The following is a 22,254-nucleotide window of genomic DNA, read 5'->3' on the forward strand; positions in this document are numbered from 1 at the left end:
TACAGAGAATCAGGAATGGGCTAGGAAATGACTATAGTCCCTTGCTTCTTTAAGCTTAAAACAAAATTTATGTTTTAATTTAGTTTTCTAGCTTCCATGTGAAATTGTTTAACATGAGTGCTAAGGCCAATGGTATAATAAAATGTCACTGATTCCTCATTTCTAATTTTTTTTTATTTTAGCAATGTCCATTGGCTTTCAAATAAGTTAATTTTAAGGGGACTAGATTTGGCTGCTTATAGCTATAATAAAATGATGCTGTTATAAAAAATTGTCATTTTAGGTGCTATCAGACTTTTATACTCTTGATATTGTCATCTCAGTGGAGAATTAAGTGTTTATGCACAGGTGAAGGCAGCTTTAATGAACATGAAAATCACTGAGAAGTGGTGTGCTTAATATTTTGTTTTGCTTATTTCTTCTCACTTCTCCAATATCATCTCTGGGAACAAAAGGAGCCAAGATAGTGTCCTTGAAAAAAATATAATGGCAAAAAATCTCAAACTGTCTTTTAGGGGTTAGTAAATTCAAGTTTGTTATTTTGTTAAGGAGGCAGAGTATAATTATTTAAACACTAATAGCACACATCAGTTGTTTTTCCTGCTCAGTACACCTTCTTTTCTTTAGATTTAGGATTTTAATCTACATTTGGGGAGAATTCCTGCTCGCTGTTTCTCTCCCTGTATCTGTCCTAGGGTAGGATTGCCCTCGCTTTAGGGCAGTGGGGTGTGGATTTGTGGTTCAAACACTGTTCTTAGGACTTGTCCTCAATCTGTTGGGGGCATGGCACACACTTTCCCTTGGGATGACTAAATGAATACAATGAGAGGTTGATATGGCATGGCCACCTGAGACACCACTTGAAGAGAAGAAATCAGAGGCAAGACCAGCAGAGACAGTCCCCAAGGCCCTTGTTAATGGCTTCCCCTCCCACTCCTTCCCCAATTCAGCTGCTGCTAAAGTGAGCTCTCACATGGAAGTCAAAGTTATATTGGTCAGTATATTTCCTTTGTTTTTCACTTTTTTTTTAAGAGTAATTTATGCATACAAGAGCTGGGGTATAGGCCAGGAATGTGGAGAGGTGAGAGGATTCACCAGAGACAGAGTAGGGAACAGAGCAGGCAGACTGACTGAAACACACTGCTGAGGGGAGCAGTGGGTGAGCCAGGAGAGGTCTGCTGTGCCATGTGGGTAGCTCCCTGGCTGTGGATCAAACTTGTGCTGCAGTAGCTGTGGATTGCTTCATAGTGGTGACAGTTAATCCCTTGCGCCTCTATGGAGGCCCACATGTCTTTTACTTTTTTGCGGTAACCATAGCACCTCATAGGGTGCTGGATCACGTGGGCACTAAGGGATATTTGTTAAATTATATATAAAAATGGTAGCTAATTTGCATAGAAATTAGTAATTAGAATAGAGAAAATGGTAATGTGTACAGTGGAATAACTTGGAGGACTCAATGTTAACTAAGTGATCAAGGTCAACGTCACCAGAATTGGGATGAAGCAACATCACCTTCCCCCTGAAGTGATACACCCAGCAGGACAGGACAGGGTGTCAGTGTGAGTTGTCTTGCCACATATGCAAGGAAATATAAGCGAACTTTAGATAAATACAAGGAACATTCTGCAAAAACAACTGGATTGTATTATTCACAAATACCAATATATAAATGGAAAAGAAAGGTTGAAAATCTTTCTGGATTGAAGGAAACTAAAGAGTTGTGGTGGGCCTTCCTGGTGGCGCAGCAGTTGAGTGCTGGGTTGCAAGGCTGCCCGCAGCCTCTACAGCGCTGGTTCGATCCCTGGCTGCTGGGTGAGGGTCCCACATGGTGCGCAGACCTCTCCTGCCTGCTGCTCCCCTCAGCAGTGTGCTTCGGTCCTTCTGCCTGCTCTGCTCCCCACGCTGGTGAGTTCTCTCACCCTCCCACACTTCTGACTGTACCCAGTGCTTGTGTAAATAAAATAAATCAATATTAAAAAAAAGAGTTGTGATTAGATGCAGTGTGTGACCCTCAATTAGAAAACATTGCTGTGAAGGCCATTATTTGGAAAATCAGAAGAATTTGAATTAAGAACTGTATATTGAGAATAGTAGCCTATCAATGTCAAATTCCTGGACTTGATAATTATGCTATGATTTTATAAAATATAGTCTTATTTCTTAGAAAATCATACTGAGGGACTTAGGGATGTCATGGATTTTCAATTTCAATGTTTCAGCATTATCTGTATGTATCTCTATAACTGTTGTGCATGTATCAAAGCAAAAAGCAAGTACTACAAAATTTTAGCAATTTGGATGACAGTTAAATAAAAACACTGTATTAAAAGAACAAAATTAGAGCCATATGAAATTACTAGTATTAGGTCATTTTTGACTTATAAAAATGCCAATTCATGCAGTTTATATAGTTCATCTAATATTATTACACCTTAGTTTGACTTTTAAAGTAAAAATCTTAAAAGCAAGAAAGCAAATGTGATAGGTATGACTGGACTATCTTTACTGAATAATGTATTTTTGTGGATCCCTTTTCCCTCGGAAATTTAGAGCAGCTTGACTTTTTGAGCTCCCATATTCTTTGTTCTTGCTGAAGGAAAGAAAAATGTAAAGTTGCCAATTAATGACTTCTGAGTCCCTACTGATAATTTTGTCATACTTGATATTCATTTAAATCAATTTAAAACTCTAAACTCCATTCTGTGTAATAGTTCAGCACCCTATGACACTAGCACCTCTAGAATATGTCTAGAGTATGTCCACTGGGACTGGCTTTCACAGGCTGCGTTCTCTTCCCTACAAGCCCTCTTTCCTTCCTGTCCCAACCTCTTAAGCAACTGGTGGTTGGGTAGGGGGAGGCCTAGTTGAGGTCTCCTAGTGTTGAGGTGCGCTAGTGGGGTGAGGTAGTGAGTGGAGGGAGTCCTCTTGTGTGATTGACAGGCAGAACTGCTGCACCTGGTGGTCAAGTTTCCTTTTCTCTATTATCACTTTGTCTCTTTGACTGGTGCTGGAGATAATGCCTATGATTCCTGCAGGGTTTCCTTGATGTATCTGGCTTGGGTTTACTGTGAGTTTTTGGCATCTTGCTGTTTGTTCTAAGCACAGGCAATGCATGTGTTCTGCCCTATTTCCAAATTCAGTGACCACAACGGGAGCTTCCTCATCTTTCATAACTGTCTACTGGTGATACCTGCCACACTCCTCTTTTGTAATTTTTTTTTTTAAGATTTATTTTATTCATACAAGAACCGGGGTACAGGCCAGAGGCATGGGAGGGTGAGAGGATTCACCAGAGACAGAGCAGGGAACAGAACAGGCAAACTGACGAAATACACTACTGAGGGGAGCAGCGGGCGAGACAGGAGAGGTTTGCTTGCCATGTGGGTTGCTCCGAAGACGGTGGGAATCGAACCGGCTCTGCAGAGGCTGTGGACAGCTTTATGGCACTGGGCTCAACCGCCTGCGCCACCAGGGAGGCCCCATACTCTGCTTTTGATTGTGGATTTCCTTGCTCTCTTGCAAACTTTTGCAGGACACGGCCTTGCAATGTGCATGGGACCTGGTAAGAGTTGGGTAAATGTGTGCTGTCTTTGGAGAACACAACAAATTACATAAGGATATGAAGGGCTGGCATCATAATGAGATAGCTTGGCCCTGGATCATGGATCAAGGCACACTGCTTCATTTTGACCCTTCTGAAGAGGGAGAGTGAGTCTTAGTTACACTAGACAGGACAAAGTAACTAGGACATAATTGGAGGATGAATTGGGAGTTATAAAGAGGAAGTTCAATTCTTTTTTCTCTTTATTTGTCTGAATGATGAGGAGGCTAGGGTACTGACATTTTTGGTAAATTGGCTGGTCAATTATGAGGACTGTGGTGCTGAGTCCCTGCCAGACATGCCTCCACCAAACCCACTGTAGACTGATTTAATTTCAGCAAACACCCCCTTACGCTATTTGTGTAGATGTGTGTGCTGAAGGACAAAAGTCAAGGGGCAATCTGTCCTAGAAGTTGCCATGGACTTGTGCTGAGATTGACCGCTGCTGCTGCTGCTCCTACTACTTAGGGGCCACAATGTTCCTTCACTGAAGAGAAGTGAGTGTCAAGGTCCTTGAGGCACCCAAACACTTCCTGTCATTCAGTCCTCAGATGAACAGAGCCAATTTGTGAATTCAGCATTAGTTTCCATTTTACAGTTGAAGAAACTGAGATTCGGGGGACTTGGCTGTCACATGCTACTTTATTTTTTACTCTACTTCTGATTGATTAGAAGTCTGTTCCTCTTAAGCCCTGACTTGAAGTGTGTATAAATATGTCTAATAAAAGAAGTGCCCTGTGGAAGGAGCTAGTGGAAGTAAGTCCATGCACTGTGTTCCTGAGCATTACCACGGAGTGTGTAAACAGAGATGTCTGCTCCAGTCATCATGATTTAGTGGATGGAGAGAGGAGTCTAGTGTTTTTGAAAGCATCCCAGGTGATTCTGATGTCCTAACTGTTTGAGAGCATTAGCTCCATGTAGCCCTGTATGTTAATTACATTGTTTATTCCACATAAAAGTGTGAATTCTACTTTATTTTGTGGAGTTCTGCTGGGGACCTTACCTTGACGAGGTTGGGGTCTAAATATCAATAAACTGTGTTATCGGTAAGTACCTTCTTTCATGACTTGGCTAGTATTTAGAACATGACATGCTTTCTCTTGGTTGGGGATTTAAGTTGGAAGAGATGTGTGTCATCTGGAAGATGTGTATTATCATGCAGGCTATCCTCGTATGAGATGATTTTTCAAAGGTAAAGATGCGGGTAATGGATAACCAAGGAGAACGGGGCTCTTAGTAGTATTTGGAAGCCCCCCAGCTATCATCCAGTGGGGGCCATTAACGCACCACTGAATTGAAGATATCCAAGGGCTAAAACACATTTTAGTGCTTTCTCAATTTTGGTTTCAATTTCTTTTTCTCCTGTGCAGGCAGTACTTGCTTTGGTTAGCAGAAAGCAGATGATAACGTCTTTTTAAAGGCAGAGTTGAAAACACCAGATTGCTTCCTTAAAATTATCAGTTAACCTTTTCTCCTCACACCTCTCTTACTGCTTCTTAAGGTCTTCTGTGTCTTTTGCCAGTAGCCTTTTTTTCCCCTTCCATTTACTAAACTTCTATCTTCATGCATTTACTTCTATATGCAAAGTTTGGCTTAACTTTTCCTTCTCATGACCTTCCCATTAGCTCTTTATTCTCCACAAAGATCTCATTTCAGCCAATTCATTACTTGGGCAAGCAAAATTCTAAAGTTCATTTTTATTACCTCCCTGGTTTTTCTCCTCTTTTTGTCAGGGTTAAGGATCTATTATTGTTTAGTTGCTTCTTATGTTTACATCCCAGAGGAATTCCTCTGTGATTCTCACTAAATTAGCAAAGAATGTCTTTGAATGTCCCTTCCTTTTGAATTTTTCCATGCTCAAAACATGCAGACAACAGATCTGATGAATGTGGTGATAGAATCACCAGGAGGATGGTGAGTATGAGGGAGGAAAACAATTATTATGTGTTGAGTAGTTTCTGTGACTGAGATATTTTACTGAACATTTTGTATATATCAGCTCCTCTTACTGTTCCAAACAATGTGATAGTTACCCAGCACTCCCAGAAAACACTGTTTTGCTGGGGGAGACGCAACTGGTTGAGGGTGAAATGTCCTCAGAGGGAACAGCCAAGAATAGGTGGTCACTTGGGGGCCTAATTAGCTTGAGATTGCCAGAGGGATTGTTTCATAGGGCCCCCTCCACTCGTTTCAAGTTTCCAGAGAAGCTAGAGATGTAGCTCTTAATCACCGTGCGGCTGTTGTTGACCAGAGTGCAGTGAATCCACCTTTGATGGATTCTGATGCCACAGTGTTAATTAGAAAGTTCCACAGAGAGACACTCGGGGTCTATCAGTGATCAAAGGGCCAGGCCTCTGACAAGGATGAGTGGCAGAAAGAGAAATAGAGGAGCAGATCAACAGCACAAATTTAAAATGCTGTTACTCATGAGAAAACTGAGGTGAAAAGGAATAATAAAATTTTTTCAAAGGTGGTAGGTGATGTAGCCAGGATTTGAATGTAAGTATTTGTTTTGCATTTCTCCCTCATCTGCTTTCCTTTTTTTAAAAATTAGATATTTCAAGGTGATGATGTTGAATGAAATCAGCCAAAAAGTGAGACAGATTTTTGAATGGTTTCACTCATCCATGGAATATCTATTAAAAAAAAAAAAAACAATTACATGCAAACAATAGGAGGAAGAAAAATTTGAGCTCAGCCAAAAAACAAAAACAAAAAACAAAAAACAAAAAACCGGATTCCAGAGGGAATAGGGGAAAAGGTGGAGGGAGGGTTGGGGAAGGAAAGTAGATGAGGCAGATGGAGTATGATGAGCATAGGTGGCTTTGCTGGATAACAAAAAAATAAAGATGATTAAACACCAGAACAAAATGGAATTTGTTTCAGGGATGCAAAGATTATTTAACATGTGAAAATCTATGTCATAGACCATATTAAAGACTAAAAGACAAAATCATAAAAAAAAAAAAAAACAGATGCAGCTGGAATTTATGCTCTTTTGTTACGTACACACGCCCTTTGGTTAGTATATGTGTGTGGGTCACACACAATGATTTTCTGTTATGTTAGCTTGGAAGCTCATTTTTTCTACCCATATAATATATAAATCCCAATGTTATTTCTTCTACAGGGATGTTCCTAGAGTGTTGACAAATGATTTTATGTGTCTGGGCTTCAGTATTTTCAGTGTACAAAATATAATCAGTGTTTGACTGATTAAATATGTTACTTGCAAAATATTTTATTAGGTTTGCAAACTCTAATCCATGGCCTGCTGTCCTGTTTCTGATAGCTAAGGGTGGATGTGGAAACTTTTAATACATGGAGTGTCTTCTCTTTGCTGATAGATGTTTCTGTAAAAAATGGCTAAGGTGATGAGATCAGAATCAACTGTGTTTCTTATGCAGAACGGGTGCTTGAGATGCATGCTAAGTCCCTCGCTATGCATCTCATTAACTTGCCTAGCAGTTGGAGATCTGCATACTGACTTTGAGAATATTTCATTACTGTATTTTTTCTAAGGGAGGCTCTACGTTTGCCAAAGAACTGACAAGATATGTGTCTCTATAACTCAACTAGTTTTATATTATGATCAATATGAAAGATTGCCTCTGATTACCTGGGGACAACATGAAACTGTTAAGATAGATTAGGTTTCTGGTTTATTTTTTTGATTGACCGAATCCTGTACGATTTAGGAAAAGGAGGTGTATTGAAGAAAATTTTGAAATGCTTTCCTTTAAAACTATTTGTCCAAAGTTTGTGTTTTAATTTTTGCAATAATTTAAAGAAAAATGAAAAGACATTTGTCTCCATTTTATAGATGACAAAAAGAAAAACAAGTTAGTTTTCAATTGCTGCTCTAACACATTATCACAAACTTAATGGCTTAAGTTAAACAAATTTATTGTCCTTCCGATCTTTAGGTCAAACTCTGATGTGGGTGTTGATCTGACAGGACTATGATGGCTTCTGAGACTCTAGCAGAGAATCATTCCCTTTGCCTTTTCCAAATTCTAGCGCCTACATGCAATCCTCAGTTTATGTCCTTTCATTGTCTTCAAATCCAGCAACAATAGTCTAGTTGTTTCCAATCTCTCTTACTTCTTCCTTCTTACCTCTTCAACTTTTCCAGCAGAGGCGATCTACTTTTTAGGACATGTATGATTAAATGGGCACAAAAACCTGGATAATTCAGAATAATCTCTTCCATCTCAAGATCCTGACTGTTAATAACATCTGCACATTGCTATGTGAGTTCATATTGTCGTAGATTTTGGTGTTCGTCTCATCCTTTTAATTATGACATGATATTCTGAAAAGCAAACAGTTCGTTATTTCAATGTACTGTAATGAAATAGATTTTTAGGACATAATAGATATAAAAGAGGAAGTCTCTCTTTATGAAGGTTCTTAGATTAAAAAAGCCAGTTCCCAAGGAGTAAATTTAGAGAATTTGTTTACTCTCTTTTAGGGTTTAAAATTGCCTTGTACATTTGCTGTAGATCCCAGATAAACTGAAGAAGGTAAATCTGACCCATCCTCTTTCCCAAAGAGCCATGTTCATTGTTAGACCATAGTTTCTTATTTATTGATTGCTGTTAAAGAGTTGTTGATTACTAAGTAACTCCAATAGGGTTAGTTCAGACATTAAGCAAGTCTCAGATTGTTTTCTAGTGTTAACCTCTTTCTTCCTTTCCACGTCATATTATCTGAAAGGTATGGGAAGCTTATCCTAGTAAAATCTGCTGTTGGATTCTTCACTTGTGGTGCTTGGCAAGATGCATTTATTTACACATTGATAGTCATGATAACTATCTAAGAGAGAGGTGAAGGAAGCTTCAGATACATCCAGTGAATGCAGAAATTTCTTAGCCATAAGGCTTTCTGGGTGATCCCCAAATCACTCTCTAATTCTTATTTTCTCTACATTCGAAGCTGTCTCCATTGCCACGTGTTCAGTGATGGAAAAGGAGTGATCTGATGTGTTTTTCAATAGCCTTGAGCATAACATCTAACTCAGGATAGACATATTGATTAGTTGGTTAACTTATATATTTAGATGCCCATTTCTTCTAGGATAGAATTTTTGCTGTGCTTATCAAAGGGTGTGTGCTGATAAATAGAAACCTAAAATTAGAAAACCAGAACATGTTCTGGAAAAAAAAAACCTAAATATTAATGTAGTTAACAAATAGTTTCTGTGATTAACAAACAAATTTAAGCACAACAAGGAGGATCATGGAAAGCCACTAATTCCTCTGGCAATGTTAAGGCAAGTCCAGACTTTTCCAAGAGTTTTGCCCCAAATTTCTGGGTGCCTCTCACTGACTTGGACTGCTCAGCATAACAGTGTGAGAATATTCAAGCTGTTTAGACATCTCATATTCACGGTATATAACCAGACTTGTGTGGATCAATATCCTGAAAAGAAAGATGAATTGATATCCCTGAAGTGTTTTGGACAGTCAGAATAAAAATCATTTGTTATTTAGTTCTCCAGGCCAGGTGAGTGGTAACAATTCATCTGTGCACTAGTGGATGAATGGTAAATCTTACTAGAGGGGAGAATTTCCCTCCCACCATGATTGCTGCACTTCAGTGGAGGCAGTCAGTAGGGTGAGCAGTGCCAAAAAGGACCTCAGAGCCTCTGGTGTTGGGTTGAAAACCAAGGGAAGAGCTCTGTTGTACTGCTAAGTGTATGTCATGCGCTACTTTCTTTACTGGAAGAGACAGACAAATTTCTTGAGTTGGTAATTGGTAATTAGTTGTCAACAGAAAGATGTCAGGTATTTAGAGACATTTACACAGAAAAGAGAGAGGAGGGTGTCAAGGGATGAAATAATTATTTTGTTCTTTATTTAAGATGACAAGAATAATTGGGTTTAACTCATTTCTTATTTTTTTTTTTATTATTCAGGAGAGTGCCGCTTTCTAGTAGGTGATCTGATATTGTGCAGATTGTATGTTTTTGTTCTTGTGTGTTGTGTTGGTGGATATAAGAGCCATGAACATGGTAATGGATGAGTGAAGATTGAAATGCATTCTCTTCACTCCTTGATCTCTAGCTCCTAAACTTACTCTTCTGTTACCCAACCTCTCATTCAATTTAAAATTGTTGTCTCCAGTAAACTTCATGTCTTTAAACTCAAAGTTGTCAAACTTGATCTCTCAAGAATATTTAGCACTTATCATTCTCTCCCCAGAATAGCCTTTTCAGTTTCCCTCTTCCCTTTACAGTTAATCACACTATCCTTCATTGTGTCAGGCAAATCAGAACCCTCAGAGTCATCTTTGACCACTCCTCCTCACACCAATATCCACTTCATAAGCAAATTTGGTCATCTTTACCTCCTGCATCTCCACAGGCCACCATTCTACTCAACCATGTCATTTCTCACCTTGTCTTTTAAAGTAATCTCTTAAATATCTACCGTATTCTCTGTTGCCTTGCCCATCCCCCTTTTCACATAGTTGCCAGAAATGTTCCTCCGAAGGTGTTGTCATGTAAGTGAAACTGCTGGCAGGGTCTACAAGGCCTAGCATGTCTGGTCTTGACTTCCCCTTAGGAATCATCTACTAGTCCTTGCTCTTTCTGTGTCAGCCACTGGGCTTTCCTTCAGTTCCTTTGTGTCACAGGGCCTTTGCACATGCTATTCTCTGCCTCATATAACCTTGTTTCTTCTTCTCCTGATTAATATCTAATCATTCTTGGATTTTAACATTAATGTCACTTCTGGAAAGTTCCTTCTGAGTTGCCTTGTTTAGATTACTTCCCCCTTTTATCTCTCACACAGCAGCATGGACCTTTCCTGTTAATGACCTCTTCCTACTACACTGCAAACTCCATGAAAGTAGGAACTGCACCTATTTTTACACTAGATAACAGACATGCACTCAGAAAATATCTGAATGACTTGAATTCTACTTCTCTAGAACACCTTTGTTAGTTATTCATAACACGAAGTCTCCCTGTTCAAGGCAAACCTGGTATTCCTCTTTAAGTATGAGCTGTCTTTTTTTTTTTTTTTTGAAATATATGTTGGAGTTTTTTCTAACTAGATAGTATGTTTCACAATTATATTATCTGCTTCCTAGATAGTAAGCTTTCTAAGGACAAACTGAGTTCTCTGAGGAAAAGAAACATATCTTACACTTCCAAAGATAGTCCTCTAGACTGCCTGAATGATTCTGAGCACAAAGCAGGTTTTGAACCAAGATTTGGGGATTGTTTTGCCATTGTTCATATGTATGTAGAGAGGAGTTCTCATCTTTCCTGCGTGGCACCTCTGGTCTGGGCTTTCTCTTCTGCCTCCTTAGTTATGGAGCTTGTGTAGTTCAGTGAGAGGTGGGAGTAGTATCTTTGACTGGCACCCTTTGGGAGCTTCGTGTTACCTCAGAGTGCAGGCTTCAATTCTTCACCTTTAAGATCAGGAGACGGAGACTTGGAGAGGAGAAGCTCCTGCTTTAGAGGAGGCAGGTGCGCAGTTGATTGACCAGGTTGCATAACTCATTAGATGAAAAGCCCTAGCTTGGGTCCCCTGACTCCAGGCCCATTGTTCTTTGCCAGGTTGTCTCATTTAAATTTAGAGAAGATTAAGTACTCATTAATGGGATGAGGGACACATGCTGGGAATTGAAATTAATGGGGACAGGGAAAGCCAGGAAAATCCTGGGGGAAAATATGGGTACTGTATGGGTGAAACCAGGTGAAGGAGAGATGGGTTATATATTTGGTAAAAAACATTATGTAGAATTTACTTTTGTTTGAAGCATAATGTGTAACTATTTTCTTATATTTATTGAATAATTATGTATTAAAACATTCCTTCAACCTGATCCTTTTCTCTCTTACCTCCTTTTATCTGTGTTTATAAACTATACAAACCATACAATGTGACCCCACAGAGTGTCATATTCTGTAACTGATACAACTTTGTTTATGCTCACACACAAATCTTGGTGCCTTTCCTCATAGCCCTTCTATTCTGTTTCTTTTTCTAGGTACCTGATGCCGTTTTCTTTCTTGTGCACCTGTGTATGTGCAACACACACACATACCCACACCCCCCCACACCCCCACCCCCTTCTGAATGTGCATAAACAAAGAGTGAATGCAAGTGAAATACTGTGACATATGGTACCTGAAAAACCAGAGTCTCAATGGTAGGGCTGTAATCAAAGGTGCAGATGTTTGGCATTTGACAAATGAAATTTTTTATGTAAAACTGTTTTAGTACATTAAGTAAAAAGAGGAAAAATTAGCTGCATACTGTAATGAACATTTCTTTGCATTGAAAAGGAGTAAAATGGGAAACTGAACTAAACAAATGTTAGGCCTCTAGTGAACCTCTGAACATCTTTTTCCAGGTATTCACCTTTCATTTTTATATCCTCTTGGGGATTCTTTGCTTCTGACTTTATTATTCACCTTACACAGATAGTGCATTAAAGTGTTTTAAGTTGCAGTAATCTTAAAGCGTTTGGAAATAGATTTTTAAAGATACTATGATGTTTTCTTTAATGTCAAATTTTATTGCAAATGCATTTTTTTTTTCCTTTTTACCCATTCAGACCTAGCAATTACTCATTTTTCTCCCAGTTCCCAAAAGTTTTTTCCTTCTAAACACCTTTACTTAGATATTTCGGTACCCAATGGCTGACTTTTAAAATGTTTCATTGACTATTTTATTGTCACTGAATTTAGCTCAATATGCAATTTGTTATTTCCTGTCCAGACTTATTCCTTATTTAGTGTTTGATAATTTTTTACTTCACCTTGATTGCAGATCTCTTGAAATTAGGAGTCATTTGTGTGTGTGTGTGTGTGTGTGTGTGTGTGTGTGTTAAGTGATCCATAAATATCCGTTGATTCATTTTGATTGTGTTTAGAAATGGAAGGGATCTCTTTATTTATGAGAAAATGACATATGTGGGCCAATTATAAATACATAAAATAGTCATCAATTGGGAATTGCTATCAGAAAAATAATTTGGCATTTCTTATCACAATCTTTTGGAATTGTGCCTCTGTTTCCTAATTGGCTTTCTTTGGATGGTTCTTGACAGTTCTAGGCCTACAGTTGTTTTCAGTGTTGTTCTTATTGCCAATGTATTTTTTTAAATCTTTTCATCAGAAGCAATTCAAAATGATATTTCTTAACAATATTTTTTTCATTAAGAAGAAATAAGGATCTTAACCAAAGATTAAAAATAATACACACAGTTAGTAACTATTATTTTTATAATACTTTCATTTATCTTTTATTTGATCTTTACAGCAACAGAAATTTGTATTCTCATCATGTAATGCCTCAGGTTTCTCATTTGTAAAAAGTGAATGAGGAAACTGAGGTGTTACATGATCAGGCAGAAGCCTTAATAGCTGTTGAATAGCATAGCTTGAGCTCTAACCCAGTCAACTAACCAGAACTTTTGGAGTTTCCTGTGTGCATTTTCACTCTGCCTTTGATAAAATAGCTACCCTGTTAGTAGATACAGACATGTTTGATGTTCCATAAAAAGAGGTGTTTTCCAAGTCACATGTTAAAGTTATCTCTCTATGGTAAAGTTATAATCTGTTACAATGTCTTGCCTAATAGTGTAGACTTGATCAATATTCCATGGATGTCAGCTGTTTGTGGACTTGTCAAAATTGATGTATTCCTGAAAGTGTCTCAGCACTTAGAATCTTACGGTTTGGGAAACTTTCAGAGAATTTGAGGGTCTATCAAATACCACCCTTTGTGGTTGTATTCTAGTCTTGAGAGATGACCTCAGGGATACCATTTTCCTCCCTACTCCACTGAAGTAAAGTCCTTCCCTGAAGCCCATCATATCCTTCTGTGTGGAACTGTTCATGTTGCCTGCAGTTTCTTGTTTGATCTGCCTAGCGAGCTCTTAGCAAATGTGTTAACTTAATTTCTTGTAAGTGCTTGGCTTCCTTAACTCTATTTAAAGTCTTGAGAATGGCACTGTGTTTATTTCTTCTATTACCAGTTGACCACAGTGGTTGGGATAGTAATGTTGCCAGTAGTCCAGCCAACTTGCCAACGACCATTCATATAACCTTCTAAACATACAGCTGTCTTGCATCCAGCAGGCACTTTGCCAGATCCCGTGGAATTGATCTCACTATGTTATGGTTGAGACACCATAGCGCAGGAAGTTAAATAACTTGCTCAAGGTTACCCAGTAAGTAGCATAATGGGTGTGCACACTTTCCTCTACCATATATATATATATATATATTTAAGATTTATTTATTTATACAAGAACCGGGGTACAGGCCAGATGCGCGGGGCATGAGAGGATTCACCAGAGACAGAAGGGGGAACAGAACAGGCAGACTGACGAAATATACTGCTGAGGGGAGCAGCGGGTGCGACAGGAGAGGTCTGCTGCACCATGTGGGACCCTCGCCAGCTGGCTGAGTTGGAACTGGCACTGCAGAGGCTGCGGAAAGTTTCACAGCATGGTGCACAACTGCCTGTGCCACCAGGGGAGGCCCTCCTCTACCATATTGTCTCTTACAGTCTGCCCAGTGTTCAGCCTCTAGATTTAACTTTAATCTTACTTTGTCATTGCTTTCTGCCTGCTCTGGGTATACTGGTAAATAGATAAGAACTTCTGGATTTTCCAGATAAAACCATCCCTCTTTTAATAATTTCTTTTTTTTTAATTTTAATTTTTTTAAGATTTATTTATTTTATACAAGAACCGGGGTACAGGCCAAATGTGCGGAAGTGTGAGAGGATCCACCAGAGACAGAGTAGGGAACAGAACAGGCAGACTGACAAAATAAAACTGCTGAGGGGAGCAGCGGGTGTGACAGGAGAGGTCTGCCGTGCCATATGGAACCCTCGCTTGCTGGCTGGATTTGAACCTGCACTGCAAAGTCTGCAGACAGCTTCACAGTGCAGCACTCAACCTCCTGTACCACCAGGGGAGGCCCTCTTTTAACAATTTCTTAATGGAGTCTGTGGTGTTTATCACACTGGTGGAAATCAGTCCTCTAATTTTAAAAGTAGATGGTGATTAGTTGCATAGATTTTGAGTATTTTCTAGGAACTTTTTCTCTTTCTTTGCAATTAGCTCTTCACTATTTTTAATGACCACCTTTTTTCTCTTTAGATTTAAGAAAATAATTTGAGTTAGTCTTGGATGCATAACTATGAAGGGTCAAGTATGGGTCTCATAATTTAAAGGACTTTTTAATGAATATTGCTGGAAACACTCTACAATTTTACTTTTGTTTATTCAAAATTACATTTCTAAAAACTGCTGATTTAGAGCCTGTTCATAGAAGGGAACATTCTTCACTCAGGCAAAGTGCAAAAGGCCAAGTAGGATAATTTAGACCCTCATTAATTACCTTTTCCCTCATGGTTGGTAGATCCACTCACTAAACCTCTGATAAGGGCAAAAAAATGAAAGGGGTATGAGATTAAATGGAAATTGTGTTCAGACATGGATAGTCACTTTCATTAACAAAAAATACAAAATTAAAAGTGAATTAATATTCACTATAATTTTCACTCATCTAAAATGTGTGTGATATTGCCCCCCAATCTCAAAGATAGTTTTTGAGGTATATTGCTGAGATTTTGGATGTCAATAGTATGACTAGAAGTCATAACTTTTTCCTGCTGAGGAAATATAATGACTAATGTGCAGTTAATACACAGCGGTCTGACCACATTTCTTATCAAAATATTAAAAATTTTTCAAGTTGGTAAATGCCACTGTTATGAGTTGCTGAAACTTCTCATAGTTCAAGAACTAAATTAGGATTAGTATCTAGTAGTTTAGCGCCTACTGAGTACCCTGAGTGGCATCAATCCTATCAGCTAGCTGTTCTGAATGTCACTTTCCTGCTCTTGGCCAGGCTAGTATCTGACTGTTAAATGACCTTTCAAAGTCATTGTTCAATATGAAGTTAGGAGTAGCGTTTTCCAGGTGGTAGATACTGCACCTTAAAAAAGCCTCATAGTCAAAAGTGAGGGGGTAAAGATAGTTTTTGCTTTCTCGTTTTGTGATTAGCAGTATTTTCTAAGGGATGGCATGTGGGTTGATTATGTGAATTATTTGTGGAGTTCCCAGAGCTTTATGCTGGAGGTGTTTAGGATTGGGAATTATAAGTGTGGTACCTGTGAGTGTAGATGCAAATACATTCTGTGGGGTTTTGATATACTCTGACTCCAGGATGTATTATAAGGAGACTGACCTGGTGACTTCTGACAAATTTATGTTATCTTCTATATTTTGTGTAGTGATAATATGTGTTAAATTTCTAATGAAACAGATTGAATATAAATAAATGTTCAAATGTACCTATTGCTCATTTTATCTTTGTAAGATTGATGAGAGGGTGTTACTAGTCACTAAATGATGTGCCTTAAAGGAAGTCAGATGCTTCTGAGTGGTGGACCTAAAGCTGAGACCTCAGATCTACCACTAGAGTCCATGTGAAACTGCTTCCTGAATTGGTATTGGGATTTCTCCCAGTTATCAGGAGTCTACCTCTATAAAGGGCCTGATATTTCAAAGAATATTATTGTAAAGTGAGGAAAATTTTGGTTCCATGAAATAAAACCAAGTGAAACAATGCTTGTGCATGAAGTATATCTAAAATATTATCTCTCGTATTTTAATTTCCCCACAAACAATGGAGAAATAGAAGATGTGTTTATTCTTTCTGAAAAATATGCTACATTCCTGAATGTTCCATAATGTTCCATGGTCCAAGAAGAGAGACAGGTACACCTTTGGGATGTAGATAAAGGACTGAATCTATCCCTGTTGCTGATAAAAGGACACAGGCATCTGTGTTGCATCAGAACAGAGAAAATGACTGAGAATTAATGTCTGTTTATCTTTGCTTTCAGGGAAGAAATTAAACTAATCTCATCAAAGTTATTTAGGAAATTTCTGACTGTACTCTTTAATCTTTGTTTCAGAAAAGAGCAGACTGCATTATTAAAAAAGGAGATCATTGCGTGTAGGAACATTCAGCTGGTGTCTGTTTTCAAATATGAAATTAAAGAATTTGAAGTTAGTTTCAGAGCTGAAAAAACTGCTAGTCAAAACAGTAGGCCATTTAAAAAATGTTACTCTATCATTTGAAACATTTATTCAAAAATGTGTATGTGTGCTCCTACACAAATTTCCTGTGGGTATAATCATAAATGAAAATTTCACTGATTTAAGTTCCAGCTTACAAATTGGACAAAGGTATTCATTTGGTCTCTCTCAAATTGGTACAGACTTCACCTTCACCAGAATTAGGAGAATGGAGAAACCTTTTGTCAGTAGTGTGTGTGTGTCTTCCACATGCTTGTATCTCTACACATACAGTATTTTAACTTCATGTTGTTTAGTTCTGTGGTTAGTAGAGAGGAGATTTACTAATATATGTGCTTTAACAGGTTGTATACCTTATAACACTTGGTAAAACTACCTTGCAACCTAACATTCTCCAAGAGTATAGCCAGGCTGTCATTTTGCCACTACCTTTCCTAGATTCTGATCCTTTTTTTTTTTTTTTTTAAAGATTTTATTTATTTATACAAGAACTGGGGAACAGGCCAGATGCACGGGAGACTGAGAGGATTCACCAGAGACAAAGTGGGGAACAGAACAGGCAGACTGACGAAATACACTGTTGAGAGGAGCAGTGGGTGAAACAGGAGAGGTCTGCTTCACCATGTGGGATTCTCGCTAGCCAGCCAGGATCGAACCTGCACTACAGAGGTTGCAGACAGCTTCGCAGTGCGGTGCTCAACCACCTGCACCACCAGGGAGGTCCAGATTCTCATCCTTTGCCCAATCCTGAGTGTTGGTCTGCTTTAGCACCCACTCCTTCTATCTGACTACACTAAATTGTTAGGTGATGGCATCCCATCTCATGGTATTAAATGTCACCTATGTGCTGAATATGTCCATATTTTTATTTCTAGCCCAGGGAGCTCCAGATTTTCAGACTTCTATATCCACTATCTATTGTATATCTCTCCTTGATTGTCTCAAACTTCGTGTACCTGATTATTGTCACACGCAAATCCCTCTCCTCATGTCGTTTCTCTCCTGTCTTTTCTATCTCATTATGTGGCGTTACCATCACTCAGCTGCTGCCCAGGCCAAAGAAACTAGGGATTCATCTTGACCTTGCATCTGTTTCACATTCAGCCTCCTAGTAAGTCCTGCCAGCTACACTTTGAAGATGTATCCTACATATATCTTGAAATAAATCCTAGCAGCTCAACTAATACCTTCCTAGTTTGGACTAACTTCATTTTCCAAAATGATCTCTCTCTTTCCACTCTTACCCTTACTGGAATACCATGGCCTGTATTCCATGCTCTGTATTTAGAGTAAACCTTTGAAAATAGAAATCTAATGCTGTCAGCTCCTGTCTTCCCAAATCTTCCTGTCCTGAGAATTAAATCTCTGGTCCTCATCATGGTCTGCAAAGTCCACTCTGGATCTTCCACTGCCTATCACTATTCATTTGCTAGCACTTTTTCTTCTGTCCACACCTCATTCATTTGTCCTAGCTATACTGGTTTCCTTCTGGCCCATCAAGTTTGCACCCCAGAGCCTCTGTTCCCTCTGCTTGCAAAGCACTTTCCCCAGAAGCTTACTTCCTCTTGCCACCTTCATTCAAAACTCCTTTCTCTTCCCACATATAGTTGCAGGGCTTCCTTCCTCAACTTATTCAAAACTCTGCTCTTTGACTGCTCCAGCTTGATTGGCAACCTTGACACTCTATTGTTGTTGAACATTTTATAGCACTTCTCACTACCTGAAGTAATATTGAATTGGCCCTAAGGATCTGGGGACCCCCAGGAGTTCCTCTTGTCAGTTCTGGTCTCAAGAGGAAGGAATTCAACTTGGAGACCAGAGTTAGGCAGAACAGCGCGGGATTTATTGATAGTTAAGAGAAAGACAGGAAAGCTGTCTGAGCAGGGAGGAGTCTCGAGTGGGTAGCCACTGAAGGACCAAAACAGCAGGCATTTATATGGGTATAGTGGGCAAGGAGTGGGGGTTCAGCCTTTGGGTGTCACTGTGTTGTCTCTCACAAATTAGTTGGGGCCTGTGGGGTTTCTTATGTTACTGAGCCCCACTGAGTTTTCCATGTTACCTGATCTGTCTTACCAGATCCAGCTTTTGTCTGTTGCTTCAGCTTTGTGTGTTGTCAGTGTTCTGAACACCCATTTTTAATCGGGTTGAAGGGGGCACCCTGGCTCCCATGGGTTATTCCCCATTTAGTTTCATTAATGGGTTTCAGACACCTGGGCTGGTGGTGGCGGTGCCCTTCTTGTTTCCACTGATACTTCCTTATTCAGATTGATAAATGGTCTTGAGGGCTTGTGGCTCCCTGTTTCTGACTGCCTGTACCCATTTCTTAACTTCCTCATTCAATATTGGCTGTTTGACTTGCATATTCACTGTCCATCTCCCTGGAAAATTCAGGAGCTCCATTTGGATGTGGCATTGTGCGCGTCTCCAGCAACAGTACCTGCATGTAGTGACTGAACAAATAAATACTACAATAATATTCATCTTTCCTCCCCTTGATATCCTTAGCCATTTTATAATTTTCATTGTGTGATGATTTAAATGGTCTCGTTATATCCTAACCTACGTTTCTGCGAATACTCAGTAATATTTTGATCTAATAGAATAGAAGAACATCTGATTTCAAGGGTAATCAAAAGAGCTTAATGGACCCAGGCACAGGACTTGGAAAGGAAAAGACCTGGTTTTGATGCTGACTGCCTCTTTTTGAATTTGTGGTTTTGGGACAATTTGATTTACTTTTCTTGACTGCATTCCTCATTTGAAAACTGAGGGCAATGAAAGCACACACATTTGTTTGCTATACAGAGTAAATAAAATCACGAAAGTAGAGCTCCTAGCAGAGTTAATCCCTAAATATTGTTTGTTTTTATTAGTGCTGCTTTTAGCTTTAGTCCCAAAGAAGGGTGTACATAAATTTTTAGCAGTCAAATTATTGATCAAGTAATCATATTTGTCACTCTTTTTGCTTCATATGAATGTAATTCAGGGTTTTCCTAGGATCTGCTTTCTTGGGTTGTAGTGTACCTTAGGCGTGGAGGGAAGGACGGTGGCATTTGCGTGACTATTCTTGAAAGGAGAGGCTTGTGTTTAGGCTCAGCTACAGGCACTATGGCCAGCTCTCTAATTGTCTAAATATATAGTAGAGTCAGTATTTAAACTACTTCAAATGAAGCTGTGCAATAAATGTCATTTCTGTATTTTCTATAATTGATCTCCTCTTGCCAGCTTCCTCCCACCGGGTTCCAAGGTTTGGAGAAATAAACTTGCTAATGAAAACATACCCTAGTCTCTCTCTCTCTCTTTTTTTTTAAGATTTATTTATTTATTTATACAAGCACTGGGTACAGTCAGAAGCGCGGGAGGGTGAGAGAATTCACCAGAGCCAGAGCGGGGAGCAGAGCAGGTAGAAGGACCGAAGTACACTGCTGAGGGGAGCAGCGGGGGCAGGAGAGGTCTGCGCGCCATGTGGGACCCTCTTCCGGTGGCCGGGGAGCAGCCGGGGATAGAACCGGCACTGCAGAAGCTGCTGGTAGCTTTGCAACCCAGCACTCAACTGCTGTGCCACCGGGGAGGCCCCTCTTTTTTTTTTTTTTTTTAATTTTAAGAGGTCATATTTTGGTCATTTAATTTTTGCTAGTAATTATGCAGCCTTCCCGTGTTTCATTCCTCCTCCTTCCCAGGATTGGGTCCACATGGCAGTGAGGCTTATGACACAGCTCCTTGAATGCTGGGCCTTCTTTTGTTTTCCCTGGGCATCTGATCTTGTGCCTACTGAGGTGTGACGGGACTGACCTGCATTTTTGAGAACATTGTGCTGGCACTCAGTAATGCTGAATTTTTTAAACAAAACTAATTTCCTGCTGGCAGAACCTGCCTTATTCTGTTAGTGCTTATTTCCTTGGGTTTCTCCATCCGCTTTGTACCTGGAAAGCTCTAGTCTGTGGGGAAGATACTAGGACTGCTCAACTGCTTAGCCTTACCATGCTGGACTTGCAGAACTCAAGCCTTTGCCTACCCACCTAGAAACCTTTGGCATTTGTTTCTAAACTAGCTCTGCTTTGTCCCTGGGCATCTGAGACTATCACGGTGCTCCCACACCATATTGGACAAAGGAATTGACAAAGGAACTTACAGATTTTCCTAGACTGTCCTCTCTCGGAAGCATAGTTTCTTCCTAAAACTTGAGGATTTCCACCACAATGACTACCTCTCCACTTGCCAGAGTGTCATCCCTGGCTGAGAGGATGCTCCTTCCACCTGTCACTTTCCCTCTCTCCTCATCACTGCTTATGAGAACCAGAGGAAGAATTTCCCCCTTCTGGTTCCTGTCAGCTTTCCCAGTATTATATCCTTCATCTTCAGTATCCAATGACTTAGAGTAAAACTCTGATTTGAATGCAACGTGTTTATTTTTGATACATAAGTGGGGGAATTTATAATAATTATTTAAAAAATCCAGTGCTTTTTTCTTTTGCTACAAACCCGACCCTTGGACTCATTAATTTAAACTTTGTGGCTAGCATTGACCTCCCTCACTCTCTCCTTCTGAGGAACTTTGGAGAGTTGTAAAGGGAGAAGACCTTCACAGAGCTGATCAATGCCTCTCTTTAGCATTGATCATTTTATTTCATTAAAATATAATCCCCTTTTCCTGCTGATTCTGTGGGGTCTCATGAATACCCAGATTTCTTGGTTTGTTGGCTTATGTTCATGACAGCCATCAAAGAGCCCAAACAGCTCTGGACAGATGCATATACTTGAGTGGATACAATAGACTTTAAGATAAAATCCATCTTTATTTTCATGTCTTATTTATGGACATGTTTTGTTTCAAGATAGGCATCAATGTTTAATCATTGCCAACTATTTGCCTGTTATAATATTATGGTCTGGGATATTAAATTGAAAAGCCATGGATTTTAGCTTTTCGGAGACCTGTTTAAGTAAAGGAAACAGGCAGAAGGATAAGGACAAGACAGATTGATAATATACGATTGTAGAAGTACGTGTACAAATGCCTGTAATGTATAGAACAAGAATACCTATACGGAACAGAACTCACCAGTTCTGTTAAGTTGTTGCAGGGCAGGACAGGGAAGCCTGTTGGACCAGGTCACCACTGAGATAGAGGTTGAAAAGAGCTTGTAGGTAGGCAGAAGGGAAGTTGTGCAAGCAAAGGTATTGAGGCAAACAGTGAGTTTCAGGGACTCTGAATTGATTTATATGTTAAAAGCATAGGAATTTTGAGGGATTAGCAAGAAATGAGCTTGTCAAAGTCAACAGGGTCCAGATCATCACAGGCTTTGGATGTTTGCAAAGGAACTTGAACTTTAACCTAAAGATGCGGGTCATTGGAGGATTTTAAACACAGGAAGAGTTTGATTTGTCTCATTTCAGGGAGCTTGCTTTGGGTATTGTGTGGAGAAATTGGCTATAAGGGAATAAACCTACTTAGAAACCAAAAATTCACACAGGAAAAAAGAGAAAACTGTTGAGTTTTCTCTATTAAGAGGCATGCAGAAGTAATTTCCTGTCACAGCACAGGAGATGAGGGCTGCGAAAAATTA

The sequence above is a fragment of the Talpa europaea genome (assembly GCF_964194135.1).
Source record: "Talpa europaea genome assembly, chromosome: 1".
NCBI lineage: Eukaryota > Metazoa > Chordata > Mammalia > Eulipotyphla > Talpidae > Talpa > Talpa europaea.